The sequence below is a fragment of the Jaculus jaculus genome, chromosome 2 (genome assembly GCF_020740685.1).
Source record: "Jaculus jaculus isolate mJacJac1 chromosome 2, mJacJac1.mat.Y.cur, whole genome shotgun sequence".
NCBI lineage: Eukaryota > Metazoa > Chordata > Mammalia > Rodentia > Dipodidae > Jaculus > Jaculus jaculus.
In genome coordinates, this window is record NC_059103.1 from 172,210,657 (window position 1) to 172,235,113 (window position 24,457).

General features: G+C 47.3%; 1 pseudogene; it reads left to right on the forward strand.

Moving 5' to 3' along the window:
- Nucleotides 1–2,888: 2,888 nt before the first annotated feature.
- Nucleotides 2,889–23,757, forward strand: LOC123458706 (annotated as a pseudogene).
- The last annotated feature ends 700 nt before the right edge of the window (nt 23,758–24,457 follow it).

The window sequence follows — 24,457 nt, forward strand, 5'->3', positions numbered from 1 at the left end:
ATGTATGGTCTCTTTTTTAAAGTTTTTTTTTTAATTTTTTACTTATTTATTTGAGAATGACAGACACACACAGAGAGAGAATGGGTGCGCCAGGGCCTCCAGCCACTGCAAACGAACTCCAGATGCGTGCACCCCCTTGTGCATCTGGCTGACATGGGGCCTGGGGAATCGAGCCTCAAACCAGGGTCCTTAGGCTTCACTGGCAAGCGCTTAACTGCTAAGTCACCTCTCCAGGCCTGTGGTCTCTTTTTGAAAGCACCCTCTGCCACCTCTTTTCGACTTTGATGTCCTCAGCACCTGCCCCTAGGCCCCCACCTTCCCTGGCTCTTTCTGGAACTTCAAACTGAGATCCGATTCTTCCCCTGAATATTTAAAGCCAGTTGTCAGCTGCCAGGCTTGCCTTTCTGATCACAAAGTTACCATGTCTTTTCAAGTCTAAAAATACTATCATAACAACTCAACGATTGGCTTGACAGTGTCCTGGTTTGAACTCCTTTATTAAAAGAAGAGGGGCTGGAGAGATGGCTTAGCGGTTAAGCGCTTGCCTGTGAAGCCTAAGGACCCCGGTTCGAGGCTCGGTTCCCCAGGTCCCACGTTAGCCAGATGCACAAGGGGGCGCACGAGTCTGGAGTTCGTTTGCAGAGGCTGGAAGCCCTGGCGCGCCCATTCTCTCTCTCTCCCTCTTATCTGTCTTTCTCTCTGTGTCTGTCACTCTCAAATAAATAAAATTATTAAAAAAAAAAAAGAAGAGATCATCCAAACAGAATCAGAAACCGGTGAGTAATCTCTCCATTGGATTGCTCCACACCCTGTTCATCTCTTGTTCCAGAACAAGGACAGGTTCCCTGCTCTTTTCCCAGCCCTCCAGTTAGATCTACCCTGGCAGATCCCAGAGGCATCTCTGTGTAGGGTAGTGGTTTCTTTAGCCCTAGCAGCCCTTTTTTATCTGGTTAACTCCTTAGAATTCGACCCTCTGCTCCTCTCCCAGCAAAGTGGCTGAGCTCTTTGGTCCCTAAGGATCCTCTTGGCAACACACACCTTCCCTTGAACCAAGAAAACCATGGTATAGGGTCTGGAATGGGCAAGAATAGCTTTTTTTTAAAAAAAAAAAAATTCTTTGTTTCCTTTGTTTGTTTGTTTGTTGAGATAGGGTCCCAATCTAGCCCAGGCTGACCTGGAATTCACTGTGTAGTCTCAGGGTAGCCTCAAGCTCACAGGGATCCTCCTACCTCTGCCTTCTGAATGCTGGGATTAAAAGTTTTTGCCATTTGTTGACCTTGGGATGACTCAGAAGGCACCATGGTGCTGAGAAGTGACAGAGGAGTGCTCAGTACTGAAATATCTCGATCACACTTTCCAAGGCTCAGAGTTCCATTGCAGAAGAGGGGGGAGAAAGACTGTAAAAGCCAAAGGAAGGGTAGGACTCCTTACACCGTGTTCCTCCAGACACAAAATGGCCTGGATATCCATGGCCTCGGGGCGCCTGACACTACCTATACAAGACCATCATAATAGGTAGAAAAGATGATGACATCAAAATAAAAGAGAGACTGATTGAGGGAGGAGGGGATATGATGGAGAGTGGAGTTTCAAAGGGGAAAGTGGGGGGAGGGAGGGAATTACCATGGGATATTGTTTACAATTATGGAAATTGTAAGTAAGAAATAAATTAATTAATTTTTAAAAAGAAACAAAAAAGAAAAAGTGTGAGCCAACACTCCTGGCTTTTTAATTCTTTCTTACAGAGAATGTGGGTAACCACATAAGGGAGACAAGAACCTGTATTCTCCAAGCAATGGTCACTGCACATGGGAAAGACCAACTCAACAGGAGGCGGTCAAGCATCAGGCTCCACGTGTGAGTGAGTCTGTAGGGGGAATGCGTGAGAACCATGGATCAATCCATTGCATGTTGTTAGATGATAAAAACAAGACAGAGAGGTGACAGCATCTGCCTTTGGCTTCCCTTCACCTTCCTGCATCCTCTTTGGCTCTGTTCTGCCTGCTGGAAAGCGGGCCTTGGAGGATCCTTCTCATCATAGTGACAGAGAACCCCCGAAACTTGGCAATGCTTGGGACAGATAAATGAATGGCTAATGGAGAAGTGGAAGGATCCCATAGGTTTATTTTTCTTAAATAAATACAGAATGTATAGGCAAATGCTGCCGTCTTCCACATAGCAAGCTGCTTCGGAGAAAGGGAACTAATTGCTTGGACTCTTGCTGAGTTTTTTTGGGGCACCAGATCAGGGGGATGGCACTGTCTTCATCTCATTGCTCTCCATCTTCCTCAACCATCATATGTTTGGATGAAATATAGAATAAATTCCAGGGCTGGAGAGATAGCTTAGTGGCTAAGGAGCTTGCCTGTGAAGCTTTAGGACCCAGATTCTACACTCCAGAATCCATGTAAAACAGATGCACGTGGTAGTGCATGCATTTGGCGTTTGGAGTTCGTTTGTGGTGGCTAGAGGCCCTGGCACACTCATTCTCTCTCTCTCTCTCTCTCTCTCTCTCTCTCAAATAAATAAAGAATAAATTCTAGGGCTGGGGAGATGGCTTAGTGGTTAAGCACTTGCCTGTGAAGCCTAAGGACCCTTGTTCGAGGCTTGATTCCCCAGGACCCACGTTAGCCAAATGCACAAGGGGGCGCATGCGTCTGGAGTTCATTTGCAGTGGCTGGAAGTCCTGGCGCGCCCATTCTCTCTCTCTCTCTCTCTCTCTCTGCCTCTTTCTCTCTCTGTCACTCTCAAATAAATGAATAAAAATAAACAAAAAAAATTTAAAAAAAAATTTAAAGAATAAATTCTAGAGTCAGATCCCGGCAGCTGCTGCGGCCTCTCAGTTCTTTGTGTGGCTCTCCTGTGTTTTCCTTTTTGCTTCAGGAAACATGGCCTCTGATGTGGCTTTCTCTGATGGTGTCATCAGATGTTCAATAACATGAAGGTGTACAAGTCATCAACACCAGAGGACGTGAAGAAACGCAAGAAGGCAGTGCTCTTCTGCCTGAGAGAGGACGAGAGGAACATCATCCTGGTAGAGGGTAGGAGCTTAAGGTGTTAGGTGTGGCTCTTAAGGCTCTCAGAGTATCTACAAAGGTGTTCCTAGGGTTAAGTTTCCCTGCTATGGGCGTATTCAAGTAGGCTGAGTGGAATAAAATACAGGTAGATTCTAAAATTTAACTAAACACTGTACACATTCAATCAAAACCAGCACCGAATATTTATGCAAGAGTAGTTATTATAACAACCAGATCCTCTAGCAACAAAGAGGTTAAGATTTCTGGTCTGTTGAGGGCTCCAAGCCAGCTTGTGACCAAGTGAGACCCTTCCCTGGTACAATCAATCCCAGTTACCTTTTTGGATGATTTTGGTCTCAGTCAAGTTGCTGGCTGGGTTGTTGGTCTGCTGTTCTGATTTCTGGAGCTGGGCACTGGCTTTTCCTGCGGGGCAAACAGAGCCTGGCAACTGTGGCCCTGCAAATCATCACCCCTGCTGCTGGAACTGCTGCTTTAGCTGCCACTGCTGGATCCTCCGCTGCTGCTCCTGGGTCTGCTGCTACTGCTGGGGCCGCTGTTACTGGTTGTGGAGCCGCTGATGCTGTTCTGGACTCTGCTCCTGCTTGGGTCCCGCCGTCAGCCCAAGTTGGCGTGGCCGGGTCCCGGGCCGCTGCTGTGTTCGCTGGAGCTGGGCTCGGGCGGTGGGGGAGGGGAGGGAGCCGCGCTGCTCTGGTTGTCTCGCTGCTCCACGTGTTCTTCTACCTCGCGGTCTTCTCCTCCGCTGCTCGCTGCCGCTCTCCCCTCACGTGTCCCGAGTTGCGGAGAGCGCGGGGTGAGGGAAGCGCCCGCACCTGGCTTGTCCTGCAGTTCGAGCCGAGCCTGGCGGCTTTCTGCTGCGCCACTGCAGCCACGGCGGTTGGCGGAGCTGCCGGAGCCACTTTTGCCGGCCTGTGCGGGCTCTGGATGCTCTGGATCTCTCCTACTTCTCCGCTGCCGCTTCAATTTCCTATACACCTCACTTTTTATTAAAAGTGTGTATTTTGCTGAGTTTTTTCGGTCTTTTTTCCCCCTAGGCTGCTTGGGCGTGGTACCTACGCTGCCATCTTAACCAGAAGTCCACCCTGGAAGAGGGTGAGGGACCCTGGTTGGCGATGTAGGTCAAGTAGTGGATGACTCCTATGCCACCTTTGTCAAGATGCTGCCAGACAAGGCCTGCCACTATGCCCTCTATGATGCTCCCTAGAAGACCAAGGAGAGCAAGCAAGAGGACCTGGTGTCCATCTTCTGGGCCCCTGAGTGTGCATCCCTTAAGAGCAAAATGATCTATGCCAGCACCAAGGATGCCATCAAGAAGAAGCTAAGCCGGACGTGGTGGCTCACACCTTTAATCCCAGCTCTCTGGAGGCAGAGGTAGGAGGATCGCCATGAGTTCAAGGCCACCCTGAGACTCCATAGTGAAGTCCAGGTCAGCCTGGGCTAGGGTGAGACCCTACCTTGGAAAACCAAAAAATAAATAATAAATAATAAAAATAAGAAGCTGACAGGGATCAAGCATGAATTACAAGCGAACTGCTATGAAGAAGCCAAGAACAGTTGCACCTTGGCAGAGAAGCCAGATGGTGGTGTGGTCATCTCCCTGGAGGCAAGCCTTTGTGAGGCGCCTCTAGCCCCCTGCCTGGAGCTTCTAGCAACCCCAGACCTTGGGAGTTGCAGGTTGCCCCCTTCCTGCCAGACCACACTGACCTGGAATTCACTATGTAGTCTCGGGGTGGCCTAGAGCTTACAGTGATCCTCCTACCTCTGCCTCAGGAGTGCTGCAATTAAAGGCATGTGCCTCCACACACAGCTAGATTTTTAAATTTTTATTTATTTGAGAGAGAGAGAGAGAGAGGCGGGGAAAGAGGCAGAGAAAGAATGGGCACACCAGGGCCTCTAGCTACTGCAAACAAACTCCAGATGCATGTGTCCCCTTGTGCAGCTGGCTTACGTGGGTCCTGGGGAATCGAACTGGGGTCCTTTGGCTTTGCAGGCAGATGCCTTAACTGTCCAACCCTGAGGCTTTCTTGAGATTCTCCTAGATGTTCTCATTAACACCTGAACTGGAGGTGGTTGGTTTTGTTTTTTTCCCCCAGAATAATACATATGAAGGCTACACCATGGTTATAGTCTGCTAACGTGATCAGGCTGTCAGCAGCTTGGTCTCTTCTACCCACAATCTAGAAGCTCGGTCACCCATTGTGCTGCCTTCCTTCTTCCACTTCAGCCTCGGCCCCACACGCAAGCTTGCACAGCCTCTTAGACTGTTATCCTCAGGATGCCCCAAGCCTTCTCTTTCTGATTCTGCCCTCCCTCTATATTGATTTCCACATGCACTCCGGATGTTTTATTGACTGGGACAAGCTCAACTGCATCTCTACCCTGTGGGTGCAAAACTTCTTTCTTAACTCAAACCTGGCTGTCTGCCAAGTGGTCACCTCGCCGGCAGCTTAAATTTTTTTTTTTCATTTATTTTTATTTACTTATTTGAGAGCAACAGACAGCAAGAGAAAGAGGCAGAGAGAGAGAGAGAGAGAATGGGCGCGCCAGGGCCTCCAGCCACTGCAAACGAACTCCAGACACGTGCGCCCCCTTGTGCATCTGGCTAATGTGGGTCCTGGGGAATTGAGCTTCGAACTGGGGTCCTTAGGCTTCACAGGCAAGCGCTTAACCGCTAAGCCATCTCTGCAGCCCGACAGCAGCTTTTTTTTTTAAATTTTTTTTTTAATTTATTTGAGAGTGACAGACACAGAGAGAAAGACAGATAGAGGGAGAGAGAGAGAATGGGCGCGCCAGGGCTTCCAGCCTCTGCAAACGAACTCCAGACGCGTGCGCCCCCTTGTGCATCTGGCTAACATGGGACCTGAGGAACCGAGCCTCAAACCAGGGTCCTTAGGCTTCATGGGCAAGCGCTTAACCGCTTAGCCATCTCTCCAGCCCCCGACAGCAGCTTTTTAAAGGACAAATCTCGGCTTGCTGCTGTTTGCTGTCTCAGATCCCATTCAACTCTCTCAGGCAAAAGCCTTTCCTCCTTCGAGACTCATGGGCTCATGTCAGCTGGCTAACATGTTCTCAGACTCAATGCTGTGCATCTATGGGTTGTCTACTTGTGTCCCTTCAGTCATCAAGGCTGTCGTCCAGCTCGCAACTTCCCCCTAAATCCCCTTCGTCATGGGGGCCACACGTCATTTTGCATAAGCCCTCAGTTCCAGTGATCTTTCCTATGTAGCCTGCTGTTGCAGTCAGGTACGCATTGCATCACCTAACCGAGAGCAGCTTGTGGGAAAAAGAGGTTTATTTTGGCTTATAGGCTTGAGGGGAAGCTTCATGATGGCAGGGGAAAATGGCGACATGAGCAGAAGGTGGACATCACCCTCTGGCCAACATAAGGTGGACAATAACAACAGGAGAGTGTGCCAAACACTGGCAAGGGTAAGCTGGCTATAACATCCATAAGCCTGCCTGCAACAATACACTGACTCCAAGAGACATTAATTCCCAAATCTCCATCAACTGGAAACCTAGCATTCAGAACACCTAAGTTTATGGGGGACACCTGAATCAAACCACCACATTCTGCTCCTGGCCCCCATAAACTGATAACCATACATGATGTGAAATGCAGTGCATTCATCCAAATTTAATAGTCCCCAGAGTTTTTTTTTTTATCAATTCCAATGATGTTCAAATGTCCCCATAATCCAAGATCTTCCAACTGAACCATAATACCAAAAAATTTCCCCCAAACCCATAATGGCATAGAAAGAACATTCACACTGCAAAAGATGGCAATGGACATAGCAATGATATATTCAACCAATACAAGATTTAAACAGGGCAAACATCAGACTCTACAACTCCAAGTCCGACCACTCTAGCCACTGACAAATCTCCAAGTCCAATAATTCTAACCAGCAACAAGTCTCTGGAATTTCAATTCCACCCTTCCAGCTAGGCTACCCACAATCCTGGAAAACTTCATCAGGGCCGGCAGCTTTTCTTGGCACCCATCTCATGATCCCAGCATTTCCACTGGGTCTCCACTGCAACCCATGATTCATCCTCATGGTCCCATGGGGTCTCCATGAAGGCATCCAGCAAACCTGCTTCACACTGCCCATGGCCAATTCAAAAACACAAGACCATGTTGCAAATTCAATGATCTTCTCTTTTCTGCATTTTTTATACTCCACAATACAGGTAGGGTGCCGGTATGTTAATCCAGGGAGGAATAAACCAGACTTTGAAGAACAGGACACTCCTTGAGCACTCAGGCCCCTTCAAAAGAGTCTACATTCTTCTTGTTGCCCCAGTGCAGATCAACTGGCCCAATCTCAAAGGTTGTAATTTCTCAATTGCAGCTGAACAGTCAGCAGTTTACCCAAAGAATTTTTTTCCTGTGCCATATCCCTCTGCTCACACCAGTTCATTTCTGTGCAAAGCAACCCTGCACAACTTCTCAGGACATGGGCATAACAGCAAGCTTCTCACACAAACTGCTAGCCCAGTCCAAGCAAAGCTCTTTCTCATCCTTGTAAGCCAAACCTCACAGTCCATAGTTCTTACTGCATTCAGGCATTTCAACTCTGATCAAAATAGTCCATCAAGCTGTACTTACAGCACTGCAAGACATCCCTTAGGCCAAGGTTTCAAATCCTTCCACATTCCTCTTGAAAATCAGCCAAAGGCCAAAAGGCCAAAGCCACACAGTCAGATGTCTATCAGCAACCCCACTCTCAGTACCAAAATCTGTATTAGTCAGGGTTCTCTAGAGGAACAGAACTGCTAGTCTTATATGTTGAACAACACACTTCCAAACTCCTTAGTCCCAACCTTTCCTTTCGTGCTCTTTCCCTGAAGCCTGATTCTTCTTTGGGCTGCATCTTAGTCAGAGATTAACTCCATCCTTCTGGTTGCTCAAGAGAAGGGCTTTGGGTCATCTCATATCTACTTTCAGTCCACTGGCAAACCATTCTGATTCTTCCTTGAAAGTCTATTTTGAGGGGCTGGAGAGCTGGTTTAGCGGCTAAGGCATTTGCTTGCCAAGCCAAAGGACCCCAGTTCAATTCCCCAGGACCCACATAAGTCAGATGTACAAGGGGATGCAGGCATGTGGAGTTCGTTTGCAGTAGCTGGAGGCCCTGGTACACCCATTCTCTTTCTCTCCTTCCCTCCCTCCCTCTCTCCCTCTTTCTTAAATAAATAAATAAAATATATTTTAAAAATCTATTTTGAGGGCTGGAGAGATGGCTTAGTGGTTAAGTGCTTGCCTGTGACGCCTAAGGACCCCGGTTCAAGGCTCAATTCCCCAGGTCCCACGTTAGCCAGATGCACAATGGGGCGCACTCATCTGGAGTTCGTTTGCAGTGGCTGGAGGCCCTGGGACGTCCATTCTCTCTCTCTCTATCTGCCTCTTTCTCTCTCTGTCTGTCGCTTTCAAATAAATAAATAAAAAGAAACAAAAAATATTTTTAGAAAAGATGTAAAAATAATCTATTTTGAGCACTTGGGAGGCAGATGTAGGAGGATCGCTGTGAGTTCAAGGCCACACCCTGAGACTACATAGTGAATTGCAGATCGGCTTGAGCTAGAGTGAGACGCTACCTCATAAAACCAAGAAAAAACAAAATCTATTTTGAGTCTGACCACTTATTTCCATATACTAACTCGTACCACCTCCTCCACGCCACTATCATCTCTCAGGTGGATGTTCTCAGAAGCCTGACTGGTCTGGCTCCATGCTTGCTTACCTATAGAATATTCTGCACACAGCTGTCCAAGGGATCCTGTTACATTTGAGTCAGATCCTGTCACTCCTTGCCACAGAACCTCGGTTCTAAAGCCCTCTAGCCTCAGAGTCAAAGCCGACATACCCTGGTGGCCTTGGGGTCGGAACTGGCCTACCCTCAACCTTGTGGAGTTATTTCCTATTGCTTATCCTTCATGCCCCGCCCCCCCACCACATGGTCCCTCAGCCTCCTGGCTGTGTCTTCCTGCCTCAGATCTCTTGCTTTAGCTCTTCCCTGGGGGCAGGACAGACATCCCTCAGATGCTTGGAGTCTCTCCCTCACTTCCTCCTTATCACTGTTCCAGGGTTACCTCAGTAGTGGAGAGTCCCCCCTTCCCCTAACATGCATAAATAGCATCGGCATCTCTGCCTCCTGCTCCGTAGCATTTCTTGTCTATTACCACTGACCTAGTGAAGCATTTCTTGCTTTGGCTCTCGGTGGTCTTCCTCACTAGGATGCTAGCTTGATGATCTCAGGGACTTTGTCAACTTGATTGACTGCAATTCCTCCGGGGCCATAAACTCATGAGGTCGATGAGGTTATGGTGGGGATCTGGCTCGGAATTTGGGTGTTTGAGCTTTTCTGATGTGGATACTCCGTTCTTTCTATGAAATGAAAGAGTTGAAGGGGCAGGGGAGAGGCAGGGGTCCGAAGGCTCAGTCATTGTCCTCCCTCCCTAGCAAAACCCTCAACGCACGCTGACTGAGCTTATAGGCATGTGAGGAGCATAATTCCCAGACCAGTGATCCAGGAGATAACAGTCATCTGTGATTGTTGATGGAGGTTAGAGGTTGTTTTGCCCAGTGACACATGCATATTCTTTTTCTTTTCTTTTTTTTCAAGGTAGGGTCTCACTCTGGCTCAGGCTGTCGTGGAATTTACTGTGTAGTCTCAGGGTGGCCTTGAGCTCACAGCAATCCTCTTACCTCTGCCTCTCCAGTGCTGGGATTAAAATTAAAGGTGTGCACCACCATACCTGGCAACATGCATATTCTTTACAGATATTCTCTAAGGGGCTGGAGAAATGACTCAGCAATTAAAGGTGCTTTTATTTGAAAGGAGAGAGAGAGATTGGGGGGAGGGTAGAATGGGGCATGTCAGGGTCTCCAGCCACTGCAAAGGAACTCCAGATGCATGTGCTATTTATGCATGGTTTGACATGCGTACTGGGGCGTGGAACTTGGGTCATTAGGCTTTGTAGGCAAAATCCTTAGCCGCTGAGCCATCTCTCCGGCCCCTGGGTTCAATTTCTTTAATGGCCACGTAGACCTGGATGCAAAGTGACTCATGCATCTGTGATCCAAATGCGCCTATCACCACAGGAGACGTGGGAGGCAGAGCCAGGAGAATCCAACCTCATGGGCCAGCTAGTCTGATGTTTGCTTGCCACCTGGCACTCTGTTTGCAATGTCAATAGATCTGTCTCAAAGAAAGCAGAGCAGGGCTGGGGAGATGGCTTAGTGGTTACGTACTTGCCTGTGAAGCCTAAGGACCCCGGTTCGAGGCTCGGTTCCCCAGGTCCCACGTTAGCCAGATGCACAAGGGGGCGCACGCGTCTGGAGTTCGTTTGCAGAGGCTGGAAGCCCTGGCGCGCCCATTCTCTCTCTCTCCCTCTATCTGTCTTTCTCTCTGTGTCTGTCGCTCTCAAATCAATAAATAAAAAATGAACAAAAAAAATATTAAAAAAAAAAACAAGAAAGCAGAGCACAGACACCCCAAAGTTGTTCTCTGACCTCCACATAATTGCCATAGCCTGTGTGCCCATACATACACACACACAATCAATAAACGAGTCAATAAAAATGTTCTCTAATTAAAGGTCTTTATGTTAAAATAAGCTGACTCTCATTCAAGGCTACTCTGAGACTACAGAGTAAATTCCAGGTCAGCCTGGGCTAGAGCAAAACCCCACCTTGAAAAACCAAAAAAAAAAATTTTTAAATAAGCTTATTCTTTTATTATTTTATTTTATTTTTATTTGAGAGAGAGAGAGAATGAGTGTGCCAAGGCCCCCAGCTGCTGCAAACTCCAGATGCATGTGGCACCTTGTGCATCTGACTTACATGGGTCCTAGAGAATTGAACCTAGGCCCTTTGGCTCTACAGGCAAGTGCCTTAACTGCTAAGCCATCTCTCCAGCCCTAAGCTTACTCTTTATCTCAGAGAATAGTTTGCTTTGTTATTTACAAATAGGCTATCTTGTACCAACCACCTGTGGGTTCTGGACAACCAGTCATGAGAGTCCCTGCCATGAAACTGGCATTTCGAAGGGTCAGGTAGACAGAAAGCACTGTGCATATAAAAGAATTATTTACCCAGGCATGGTGGCACATACTTATAATCCTAGCACTCTGAAGGCTGGGCCAGGAGGGTTGCAAGTTTAAGTGTGACCTGGGATATGTAGTGAGTTCAAAGTCAGCTTGGGCTGTATAGTGAGACTCGATCTTACAAACCAGAAGAAGAGGGAACTGATCAGGGTACATTATGTTGTACATGGAAGCTGTCAATAAAAGTCTTGGAAGATAAATAAAAGAAATGATTTATTTATTTTCATGTAGTATAGGTCTGGGTATTTGTAAAATAACCATGACTTAGCCACAGAGAATGAGTAAAGCCAGTTTTCCTGTCTTAGGTTGAGCACTAAAAATTAGTGTTCATGATGATTACTCTCAGGGGCTGAATTATTAAATGATATCCCTTAACCTCGTTTCAAAGACGAGAGCATAGAAAGGAAAAGGAAAGAAGGAATAAGGAAAGGGTTAAAGTATGCTCCAGAAAAATTTCTTCCAAAGTAGACAACATCCGGTTAATCAAAGCATGAGGCTCCCAACAAACCCTAGACAGACAGTTATCAGCTACATGGATTAAGCTGTACTGTATGGCCTTGACTATTTAGGTAGAAAGCTCTATGAAATAGTGCTTATACTTAATTCATTTTTCTAATTAAAAAAAACTTTCCTTTTTGAAAAGTTTTTATTTTTATGCATTTATTTGAGAAAGAGAGAACAGGCATTCCAGGGCCTCTAGCCACTGCAAATGAACTCCAGACGCATGTGCCACCTTGTGCATCTGGCTTATGTAGTACTTGGAGAATCGAACCTGGCTCCTTAGGCTTCGCAGGCAAGTCCCTTAACCGCTAATCCATCTCTCTAGTCCCCCCACCAAACCTTTCTTTGATAAAGAAAATTTCGGAATGATTCTATAATTAATGTCTCATTCCAAGTATATCTCATTCTGTAATCTCTTTTTAGATTTACAAAGGGCATCCTCACTCTCTTTGGTCATTATAGAACCAGCAACAAATATGTCTATAAAAATAATCCATTTGAGGGCTAGAGAGATTGCTCAGCAGTTAAGGAACTTGCCTGCAAAGCCAAATGACCTGGGTTCAATTCCACAGTACCCACGTAAAACTAGATTCTCAGTGGCACATGCATCCTGAGGCCCTGGCATGCCCATTCTGTCTGTCTGTCTCTCTTCCTATTTCCTTCTACTTGCAGATAAATAAATAAAAATATTTTTAAAAAAACTTGAATCATGGAGCCAGGCATGGTGGCACATGCCTTTAATCCCAGCACTTGGAAAACAGAAGTAGGAGGTTGCCAAGGCTGGCCTTGAGATCACACTGTACAACAGTCAGGTTTTGAACCCTTGATCCTCCTGCCTTAACCTGAGTAGCTGTGATTCTAGGTCTATTCCCCTAGGCCTGGCTTAGAACTATATTTTAAAATATTAGACTCTACTTGTTACATATTTCATATTTTATATCTGTCTAAATGGGTGCCACACATCTAGGGACATTCCATAGTGTCTCTACTATGACAAAATACTTGGTTTGCTTCTCAAAAGTAATATGATAGATGGGCTGGAGAGATGGCTTAGCGGTTAAGCGCTTGCCTGTGAAGCCTAAGGACCCCGGTTCAAGGCTCGGTTCCCCAGGGCCCACGTTAGCCAGATGCACAAGGGGGCGCACGCGTCTGGAGTTCGTTTGCAGAGGCTGGAAGCCCTGGCGTGCCCATTCTCTCTCTCCCCCTCTATCTGTCTTTCTCTCTATGTCTGTTGCTCTCAAATAAATAAATAAAAAATGAACCAAAAAAAATTAAAAAAAAAAGAAACTTATGAATAACACATTCATTGATTTACTTTCTGTGCTTAATAAAACTATCACACAGAGGAGCTGGAGAGATGATTCAGTGGCTAAAGACACTTCCTGGCAAAGCATGATGGCCTGGGTTTGACTATCTAGTGCCCATACAAAGGCAATGCACAAAGTGGCACATGTGTCTGGAGTTCCTTTGCAATGGCAGGAAGCCCTGATGTGCACATATGCGCTCTCTCTTTCTGCTTGCAAATTAATACTGAGTAGAATTTTAGGGCTGGAGAGATGGCTTAGTGGTTAAGGCACTTGCCTGAGAAACCTAAAGACCCATGTTTGACTCTCCAGATCCCACATTAGCCAGTCGCACAAAAGTGAGGCAAGCACAAGGTCACACATGCCCACTAGGAGGTGCAAGTGTTTGAAGCCAGGCGTGGTGGCGCACGCCTTTAATCCCAGCACTTGGGAGGCAGAGGTAGGAGGATCGCCTTGAGTTCGAGGCCACCCTGAGACTCCATGGTGAATTCCAGGTCAGCCTGGACCAGAGTGAGACCCTACCTCGAAAAACCAAAAAAAAATAAAATAAAAAAATAAAATAAAAATAAAAAAAGAAAGAGAAAAGAAGAAAAGAAAAATGAGTAAGCAATACCCTCCACAAAAAAATAATAATTAATAACATTGTCTCTCATTTGTTGGGTGCTTGCTATGCGCTAGGCATTGGTTTTAAGTCATATGGATTATATCATTGTCTTTTTCATACCTGGTCACTTAGTGCTACTGTTATTCAGAATGCCAAGGGGAAGGCGCTTGATTTAAGACCAAAGTGACAGATGTTCAAACCTTCCTGGACGTGACCGAGGAGCTTTAGTCCTCACCACTAAACTCCGGGCTCAAACCACACTAAGCCGCCTGAGTAGCCGCAGTCATTAACCACCGGGGTCAGAAGGATGAGGGTCTGCTAGGAACAAGGGGTGCAAGCGCACAGCAGGGTACACTCATGGAGCTGCTTGGCACCTTCTCTTATTCCACAACGAATTGCTGTGTGCTTGCTATCTATCCATCCAGCTCAGCTAGCTCCATCCATGAGTCTAATTCGTTCTGTAAACATCCACTGAGCGCTTCATCCTGAGGAAGTAAAGATAAGGAAGACTTGGCCTCAGAAGCTCCAACCCAGCAGAAATGCCATATTGACAAATCTGGAAGAAAATGATCAGTAATCCATACAAACACACATCCCATACCCCAGCAATGCTCACGACTCCCTGCCCCTAGCAGGGCCTGGTGGAAGAGATCCATGCCCGGGAGAGAGGGCACAGCTGGCTTCAGAACTCCTGGCAGGCCTGCATGTGGGTGTTGCCTGACGGGGCAGATCCACAGGAATTGCCCTTAGTGAGTTGTGGGTATTCAAAGGTAGACCAGATCTTGCAAGACACAATGGGGACCAGAACAAGAGCTTGACAGGAATCGGGGCTGGTTGTTGGGCAAATGCTGATGAACTCCACAGCAAGGCAAGGCCCCTGACAGGGCAGAAACTTAAGAGGGCTCTGTGGAGGAATACAGCTGAGGGGAGGAATGTCTGGTAAGGATCATTCAATGGCTTTCATTGGCTTTATATGCCTTGAGAAAAAGTTGGCAGCTCTAAGATTAGCCTGTCATTCTTCTTCTGGTTTTATTTATTTATTTTTGGTTGTTAGAGGTAGGGTCTCACACTGGCCCAGGCAGACCTGGAATTCACTATTTAGTCTCAGGCTAGCCTCGAACTCATGGCGCTCCTCCTACCTCTGCCTCCCGAGTGCTGGGATTAAAGGCGTGCGCCACCATGCCCTACGAGTCTGTCATTCTTTTGCTTTAAATATTTCTTTGAGGGAGAGGACATCACACTTCAATTTAATTAAGAAAATGTTTACAGCCAGGCGTGGTGGCACACACCTTGAATCCCAGCACCCGGGAGTCAGAGGTAAGAGGATAGCCATGAGTTCGAGGCCACCCTGAGACTACATAGTGAATTTCAGGTCAGCCTGGGCTACAGTGAAACCCTACCTTCAGAAACCAAGTAAGAAAATGTTTACAATTGGTCAGGTGCACCCAACCTGTGAGCTGTGGGTCCACATGTATTCCCTGATAGCTGAATGCAGCCCAGCGTACCAGTAGATGCCAATGTCACATTGCAATGACAAAAGGTTGGATACTCCTGATAGGAATTTTTATTTTCTTTTAAACTTTGTTTTAGCTCATTTCACTTCCTATTTCATTTTGTGTTAGGATTTGCACATCCCCAGCCATGATACTTCAGTCAAACCCAGTTTCTTTTCGCATTGACGTTTGCTTGTTTTTTGTTTTTCCTCCAAGGTAGTATCTCGCTCTGGCCAGGCCAACCTGCAATTCACTATGTAGTCTCAGGCTAGCCTCGAACTCATAGTGATCCTTGTACTTCTGCCTCCCTGGTGCTTGGACTAAAGGTATGCGCAAACACGCCTGGTTTACTCTTACTTTTTTTTTTTTAATTTATTTGAGAGTGACAGACAGAGAGAGAAAGAGGCAGAGAGAGAGAGAGAGAGAAAGAATGAGTGCGCCAGGGCCTCCAGCCACTGCAAACGAACTCCAGACGCGTGCGCCCCCTTGTGCATCTGGCTAACGTGGGTCCTGGGGAATTGAGCCTTGAAACAGGATCCAAGCGCTTAACCACTAAGCAATCTCTCCAGCCCTCTTTTTTTTTTTTTTTTTGGTCTACTTTTTTCTGACCATTTTTCTCACTGGTTTCAGGAAGTTATCTCAGCTTTTAGAGTGCTTAGTGTGCTCAATGCCTGGATTAATTCTCTCTTGCAAGAACCTCGCTTATTTACAATACCAACAGCGCGCTGCAGAACGGCCCCATGTTTTCTAAGAGGCCGATAGAGAAACACGCACCAGGGACCTCTCCTCTTTTCCCTTTGTGTTTGCCGTGTTGGCAAATTATGAAAGATGATAGTTCCGGCCAAAAGGCTACTTTGACATTTCTTTTGCTTGACTTTGCTTTGTGTAACTTCCGGTGAAGCTGTCCTGTAGATCCCAGATGTGTGGGACCGGCCTTGCGGGTGACACAGCGACAGCCATAAGTGTGCCTAAGAGGCACAGATTCCCATTTCAGAATGAACATGGAGGAGAGGGTGAGGATGGCTTCGGAAGGCTGTGACTGGGAGGGAGATGAGCAAGGAAGCCGCAGCCCTCTTGTAGATGGAGGTACAGAATGAGCCAGGGCAGCCATATCAAGGGCAGGCTGGAGAGGTCAAGAGATATTTGAAGGTCAAAGCCCCAGCAGCCGAAAAGCCTATCATGTCCGCCCCTGGGTCCTTCACTCTAAGATAGCAGCTGGCCCAGTGAATGACCAGTACATGTTTGTTGACGCGTGAACAACCAGAGATTTGACTTGGTGGGAGAAGGGAGTCATTGAAGGGCAGCCTCATGAGTCACATCTCTTTTATTTTTTTAATTTGTTTATTTTTATTTATTTATTTGAGAGCAACAGACAGAGAGAGAAAGAGGGAGAGAGAGAAAAAATGGGTGCGCCAGGGCCTCCAGCCACTGCAAATGAACTCCAGACGCGTGCGCCCCCTTGTGCATCTGGCTAACGTGGCTCCCGGGGAATCGAGCCTCAAACCAGGGTACTTAGGCTTCACAGGCAAGCGCTTAACCACTAAGCCATCTCTCCAGCCCATGAGTCCCATCTTGTACCGCTGGGTGGAGACGGTGATGCCCGTAGCCAAGGTAGAGGGCAAACAAGACTGTGAGACACGATAACTTCTGCTTTGGAGGTTCAGGGCTTATCCTCTCCGAGGTACCATAAGTTCCTATGCTCAACACCGTCATAAGCATGACGCTCTGGGGAGAGGCCCGGGCTGGAGCTGAACTCCAGAATGCTTCCTGGCCACTCGTGGAAGCAGCCATATGGGAGAGAATGAGGGAGTCGTACATTCTAGGAGGTTGTTAAGGAGCTCTTTGGCATGACTAAAACCTGGCAAACCAGATATCAATGAATATTTCAGAGCACATAAGTATAAGAAATACCTGGGTTGGGGGGTCGGCTTAGCAGTTAAGGCATTTGCCTGCAAAGCCAAAGGACCTCGGTTCAATTCCCCAGGACCCACGCTAGCCAGATGCACAAGGGGGCTCACATATCTGGAGTTCATTTGCAGAGGCTGGAGGCCTCGGTGCGCCCCTTCTCTGACCTTCTCTCTCTGTGTGTCAAATAAATAAATAAGTGAAAATAAAATATTTAAAAAAGAAATACCTGCCATGCTCATACTAAAAGGTCGGAACCACCCTCTCCTCCCAAGGTGAACCCAGCTCCTTCTAGGTTGATGTAATGTTAATTCCCATTTGTTTTCATTGCAGAAGTTAGAGGTAGAAAAAGAGATGACTGGATAAGCCTTTGGGGTAGGGATGGTGAGGAAGCATGCATTTTTGGAAGCACTCACTAGTTAACAGGCACCGCGCTGGCTACTGCATGGTCCCCTGTAATGGCCAAAGACCTGCTTCCTGAGAGCTGCTGCCCCTTTGGCCTTGACCCCAGAGAGAAGCCACAGATTCAAACTTTACCCACAGTGAGGAGCCCCAGCCAATGGGAAAAGGACTCACGGCAGTCACCCAGCTGGTCTAGAGTAGATAGGAGTCGTGAGCGTGGGAATACATGCTTGCTGCTATAAACTGGGAGTTTTAGGACGATTCATTAGACATGATGTAGCAAGAGCTCATTGAAACAACCAGTAATAGTGCCAACGGGCACTGGGAAAGTTCCCCTTCTTATTTAAGCCACCCCAAAACAAACAATCTAAGTGAAAAACAATGAGAGTACTATGTAAACGCAGCATTAAAAACATCCCTTGGCAACTACCTTCCCACCGCATTACCAACTCTTAGCTCTTATAGGAATTTTTTAAAATATTATTTATTTATTTATTTGCAAACAGAGAGGGACAGATACAGAGAGAGAGAGAGAATGGGCACACCAGGACCTCCAGCCACTGCAAATAAACTCTAGGTGCATGCGTCTCTTTTGTGCATCTGGATTCACATGGGTGCTGGGGAATCAAATTCATGTCGTTAGGTTTTGCAGACAAGCACCGTAACCACTGGGCCATCTCTCCAGACCTCTTATTGAAATTTTGAGCTGCCAACGGGAGTATAATTTTACCTCTGCAAAGGAGCGCTGCTGCATGGGCATGGCCCTCTCCAATGGCATGCTCTTCATGCTGGTCCTTGGCTGAAGGTTAAAAGGCAGGAGCTTGTATTTCCACTGTATGTTCACGTGTTGGAATCCCTGTGGGTTTACACCAAGGCAAGTCCGCCACTTCCCTAGTCTTGCCTAGAGTCTGTCCACTATCAGTTTCCCATAAAGAACCAGGCATGTCGGGTGTGATGGCACACATCTTTAATCCCAGCACTTGAGAGGCAGAGGTAGGAGGATCACTGTGAGTTCAAGGCCACCATAAGACTACATAGTGAGTTCCAGGTAAGCCTGGGCTAGAGTGAAACCCTACCTCAGAAAACCAAAAATGGGGCTGGAGAGATTGCTTAGTGGTTAGGGCGCTTGCCTGTGAAGCCTAAGGACCACAGTTCAATTCTCCAGGACCCACGTAAGCCAGATGCACAAGGGGATGCATGCATCTGGAGTTCGTTTGCAGTGGCTGGAGACCCTGGAGCACCCATTCTCTCTCTCTCTCTCCTCCCGTCTTTTTCTCTCAAATAAATAAACAAAATATTTTAAAAAACAACAAAAATAAATAAATAATTTTTTTTTAAAAAAAAGAACTAGGCACAGCACATGGTCATGGGCACCCAAGAGCCCCATGGCATCTGGCATGAAGGGAGAGGAAAGCGGGTTCTGGGGAGGGCTTTTCTCTGAAGGGGCTGCCTCCCTGCCTTGTTCCCTGCACATCCTCCTTGTAAAATACTCGGGGAGGGACTGGAAGTCGGCTTCCAGGAACACCAGTGGTCACCTCTGTTTCTCCCTCTCATTCTTTCCTAAGTGTCCACTCCATCTTCGTCCCCTAGTCCATCTGGGTGTGTTACACACTGGGATCGATTGGGGAAGAAGATACCCATGAAATCCCTTTACCCGGCTCTCCCTCTCCGGCCATCTCTTTCTTCCTTTCCTCCTCCCATTCATGTTATCCTTCTCTTTCCTCTTCCTTTTCTCCACTCCTCTGCTTCCTCTCAGCATCTACCCCTCCTTTCCTAGATGTGTGTCTATGAGGGTCAAATGGACATCTGTATCCAGTCAGCTGGGCTCGAGGTGCAGGATCACGTGGAGTCAGCAGGGACACTTCTTGTGAGTAGGAAGGACTGGACAATTGATGATGAGCACATCACAGGTTGGTCTGTCCTGGGCAGGCTTGTCCCTGGCAACTTCTGTATATATTTTTTTAATTATTTACTTATTTATTTGAGAGCGACAGACACAGAGAGAAAGACAGATAGAGGGAGAGAGAGAGAATGGGTGCGCCAGGGCTTCCAGCCTCTGCAAACGAACTCCAGACGCGTGCGCCCCCAGTGCATCTGGCTAACTTGGGACCTGGGGAACCGAGCCTTGAACCGGGGTCCTTAGGCTTCACAGGCAAGCGCTTAACCGCCAAGCCATCTCTCCAGCCCAACTTCTGCATATTTGCACACTTCACACAGCACCAGTGCACAGCTGTGGCAGACTGAGGCAGCTGCAGACTGACTGACTGACTGATTGATTTCCTAAAGTCGCACTTTTAGACCAGAAAAGAAGGCTCACCGTGGCAGGTTCAAAGAACCAACATTTTTCAGTGTCCTCAAGTAATGCTGGACCAACAGCCAGTGAGTTGATGATCAGGTCACGTGTGCAGCCGGGGATTTTTCCTCTTCCCACACCCTGCCACTTGCCATTGCAGCAGGTCTGCACTTTTCATTTATACTTCCCCTTTGCCCCTTCCAGGCTCTCCAGCCTGGTGTCAATAGGAGAAATAAAACCAAAAGCAAATAGGAGGCAGGGCTCTGAGATCTCAATCTTCTTTTGGCCTTAGCCCAATCTAGCTGTGTGACCTTGGGTAAATTACTTGAATTCTCAGGGGTTTTATTTCCTCAGCTATAAAATAAAGACAGGCTATGTGCCAACTATGGTAGATAGCTCATGCTTGTAATCCCAGAAATTGGGAAGCCAAGACAGAAGGATTGCCATGAGTTTGAGGCCAGCATGAATTAACAGAGTTCCACGCCAGCTTAAATTACAGAGTGAGGCCCTGTGTCAAAACCCAAAACTAAGGCTGGAGGGATGGATTAGCAGTTAAGGCACTTGCCTGCAAAGCCAGAAAGCCCACATTCGATTCCCACTACCCACGTAAAGCCAGATGCACAAGGTGGTACATGCATTTGGAGAGCTTACTGGGCAGTTTGGTGAAAATAACATATGCATTTAGGCAGACACTATACCCCTAGGGCTCATGACTTCCCCAGTTTTTGTATAAGGTGTGTGTTCCTTCCTGTGGAGTGGAAGGTTTCCCCCATAGCAGACATGCCACTATTGCAGCCATTGGCCCAGTTGGTCTGGCTGGCCAAAGTTAAGGCTTTCAGTGTACACTGTTGTTTATCTCCACTGATGACTCCTCTCTCCCATAGAGCTGCACGTAGCATAGCTTTGTCCAGCTTTCTATCAGCTGGTCTACAAGAGGAAGTTTTTAGTTTAGCTCCAACAAGATCTCTCAGTGACTTTGCAGCCCAAGCATGTGGAGTCTTTAGCAGTAGGGTTTTACCATCTATTCCTAGTGGGAAACCAAAAACCTTGGCAGGGCTGGAGAGATGGCTTAGCGGTTAAGCACTTGCCTGTGAAGCCTAAGGACCCCGGTTTGAGGCTCGGTTCCCCAGGTCCCACGTTAGCCAGATGCACAAGGGGGCGCACGCGTCTGGAGTTCGTTTGCAGAGGCTGGAAGCCCTGGCGCGCCCGTTCTCTCTCTCTCTCCCTCTATCTTTCTCTCTGTGTCTGTCGCTGTCAAATAAATAATTAAAAAAAAAAAAAAAAAAAAAAAAAACCTTGGCAATGGCCTGTAATGCGTTGGTAGCATCAGAGGCCTCCCTGGTCAACAGCTCACTGGAAGGTATCCCATCCCTTGCACTGAAAATTTTCTAGTAACAATCTATGGCTTCTGGGTGTGTCATTGTTCAAAAAAACTAGATTTCCATATGACTTACTCATACCCTCTTAGATTTTGATTAACCCTCCACTACCCTTCCTTTACTTACTCTTCCCCCTGAATAAATATTTTTTTAAACTGATAGAGAAGTATGACCTCACAATGGCTGTCATTAGTTACCTGCACGAGACCTGCATAACACTGGACCCATCAATAAATTGTTATGGATGATGAAAGAGAGCAATATATATATATATATATATATATTACAATAGAAGAGGAAACAGGAAAGATGGAGAGAGATGGAGGATGAAGGAGGATGGTGAGAGGGGATTTTGTAATTTTTAAAAAGTTTTCAAGGTAGGGTCTCATTTTAGCCCAGGCTAACCTATGTAGTGTCAGGGTGGTCTTGAGCTCATGACGATCCTCCTACTTCTGCTTTCCATGTGCTGGGACTAATGGCATAGTTTTTTATTATTAATATTATTATTATTTTACTTAAATTAAGAAGAGAGCCAGGCATGGTGGCATATGCCTTTAATCCCAGCATTTGGGAGACAGAGTAGGACTGCCGTGAGTTCGAGGCCACCCTGAGACTCCTTAGTGAATTCCAGGTCAGCCTGGACTAGAGCGAGACCCTACCTCAAAAAAAAGAAAGAAAGAAAGAAAAGAAGTTGATAGGGTTAGTGTCCAGTTACACTGAAGTCACAAAGGCCCCTCTCCAGTCCCTTCCAATGAGCCCCCAGGACTACAGGGCTCCAGCTGGACCCTGGCCTCCCCCTTCATAGTCCATGCGCTATGGAAGAAGCACATTCCCAGAGAGGGTTAGAAGCATCCATTGCTCACACAGCCAATCCAATCACCCCAACACGACCACACTCCCTCCACTGTAACACCAGGGAAGCGAAGCACCTCTTGGTGGAGAGACTTTGTGACTGGACCAGTCCCAGTTTCGGTTCACCCTGAGGTAAACAGCCAAAATTAAACCCCGAGCCAGCCAAACAAGTAAATCAGAATCCAAGGCAACTCTCCACGCTGGGAGCCCAATTAGAGCTCCATTCACTAAAGTGCGCTGGTTTACAGGGACGGTGAGTAGACCCGCTGAGTAAAATACAACGTAAACAAGATTCCGTTCTCACAACTCCTAATCCACAACCCCGTGGTGAATACCAGCAATCCCACTAAGGAGGGCCCTCAGTGGAGTGGGAGCAGGGAGGAGGGAAATGATGGTACCAACACATGATGTGTCCATACAAAGCTTCTACTTAATTACAAAAAAAGGGGGGCTGGGGAGATTGCTTAGTGGTCAAGGTGCTTGCCTCTGAAGCCTAAGGACCCAGGTTTGATGACCCAGAACCCACGTAAGCCCTATGCGCATGGTGGTACATGAGTCTGGAGTTTGCAGTGGCAAACTCGTTCTCTCTCTATATCCCCTCTCTCATAAATAAATAAATAAAAATAAAATATTTTAAGTTAATTTATTTTACTTTGAGACAGGGAGACAGAGAGAAAGAGAGACAGAGAGAGAGAATGGGCACACCAGGGCCTCCCGCCACTGCTAACAAACTCCAGATACATGCGCCACCTTGTGCATCTGGCTTATGTGGGTCCTGGAGAATTGAGCCTGGGCCCTTAGGCTTCACAAGTGAGCACCTTAACTGCTACGCCTTCTCTCCAGCCCAAAATAATTTTTATTTCAAGGTAGGGTTTCACTATAGCTCAGGTTCTCCTGGAATTCACTATGGAGTCTCAGGGTGGCCTTGAACTCATGGCAATCTTCCTACCTCTGCCTCCTGAGTGCTGGGATTAAAGGCGTGCGCCACCACTCCCGGCTTCAAACTAAGATATTTTAAACAATGATTCTGTGGCTAAGTGAGAACCAAATGATCAAAATCACTGGCTGAGCCAGAGTCCTGAAGGCAGAAGCTCAGAGTCAACAGCCAGAGAAGAAACTCAGGGGCTTAGGCTCAGACCTTGGAGCAGGGTGTGAACCCATGAACTCAGAGCCCTGCATGACAGGGCTGCGCACACCACGCAAGCTTGGAGATAAAGTGCACTGATCTTACGTAGCACATGTCTGTTCTAGAGAGAGAGAGAGAATGCCCCAAGAGCATTGGGGAAGGTGAGCTGATGCCTTACTGGGAGGACTAAAATGACCTCCCAGCTTGAAAAATGTGCACAGTGGGGCTGGAGAGATGGCTTAGTGGCTAAAGCACTTGCCTGAGAAGCCTAAGGACCCAGGTTCGATTCTCCAGTACCCACATAAGCCAGATGCACAAGGTGGCGTATGTATCTGGAATTCATTGGCAGTGGCTAGAGGCCCTGGCATGCCCATTCTCTCTATATGTACCCCCCTACCCAAATAAATGAATAAATAAATAAGGTTTTTTCTCTTTAAAAATGTGCATAGTGGACATGTGGCATGCAGAACGCGGGATGCTCTGAGCCACACCCGTGAGGATGTCACATACGGATACGGAGATGGGAAGGTCAATCCAGGCAGAGAAAAGTGTTTGAACAACAGCCTGAGTGTGGGGTTGCTTCTGGCAGCGGGTGGCTGGGGTAGGGAGCATGAAACCACGAGGCTGTGGTTTTGGTGCCTTCTCAGCTTCTCCCCAGGGAAAGGAGAGCTACTTTTAGCCCGTGCTTGTTCCAGGGCAAGGTCCTAGAATGAAACAGAACCCGGCCGCCCTCGTCAATGCCAGCTTTTGACTGAGAGTTGGCCCTGGGTGTGCTGAGGCAGCCCGAATTCCCACCTGCACAAAGTAGTCACCCCAAGTTTCCTGGCCTGGGCCACCTTTGTGAGGCCTGCTCAGCAGAGTTCAGAAACTGTGTCTCCAGGACTCTGAGCTCAGAAAGTCTCCATTATGCTCATCTGTAGGCTCCCAAGCAGGGCCCCGCGGGTCCTTTGAGCAGAGGACGCGGATGCTGATGTTTCCTCCCCAGCTGAGGTGGCCGCCCTGTTTGAAAGGACAGTCCACTATTGTGCATGCTGTCCCCTGTCCTGTGGTCTTCCTCTTAGTCTATCCTGCCAGGCCAAGAGGGCAGGAGGTGATTGTGTCACCTTAGTTTAAAAGGTTTGAGATCTGAGCCGGGCGTGGTGGCGCACGCCTTTAATCCCAGCACTCGGGAGGCAGAGGTAGGAGGATCGTGAGTTCAAGGCCACCCTGAGATTACAGAGTTAATTCCAGGTCAGCCTGGACCAGAGTGAGACCCTACCTCGAAAAACCAAAAAAATAAAAATAAAATAAATAAATAAAAGGCTTGAGATCTCCAAGGGTAGGAGAGATAGTATAGAAAGATGTCAACTGAGAAGGGATAAGCAAAGTATGGAAATCCAGCCCTGAGCCTTCTGGAAGATTCCACGTGAATCTGCATAACCAAAATATAAAATAAGGGCTGCATACATAGC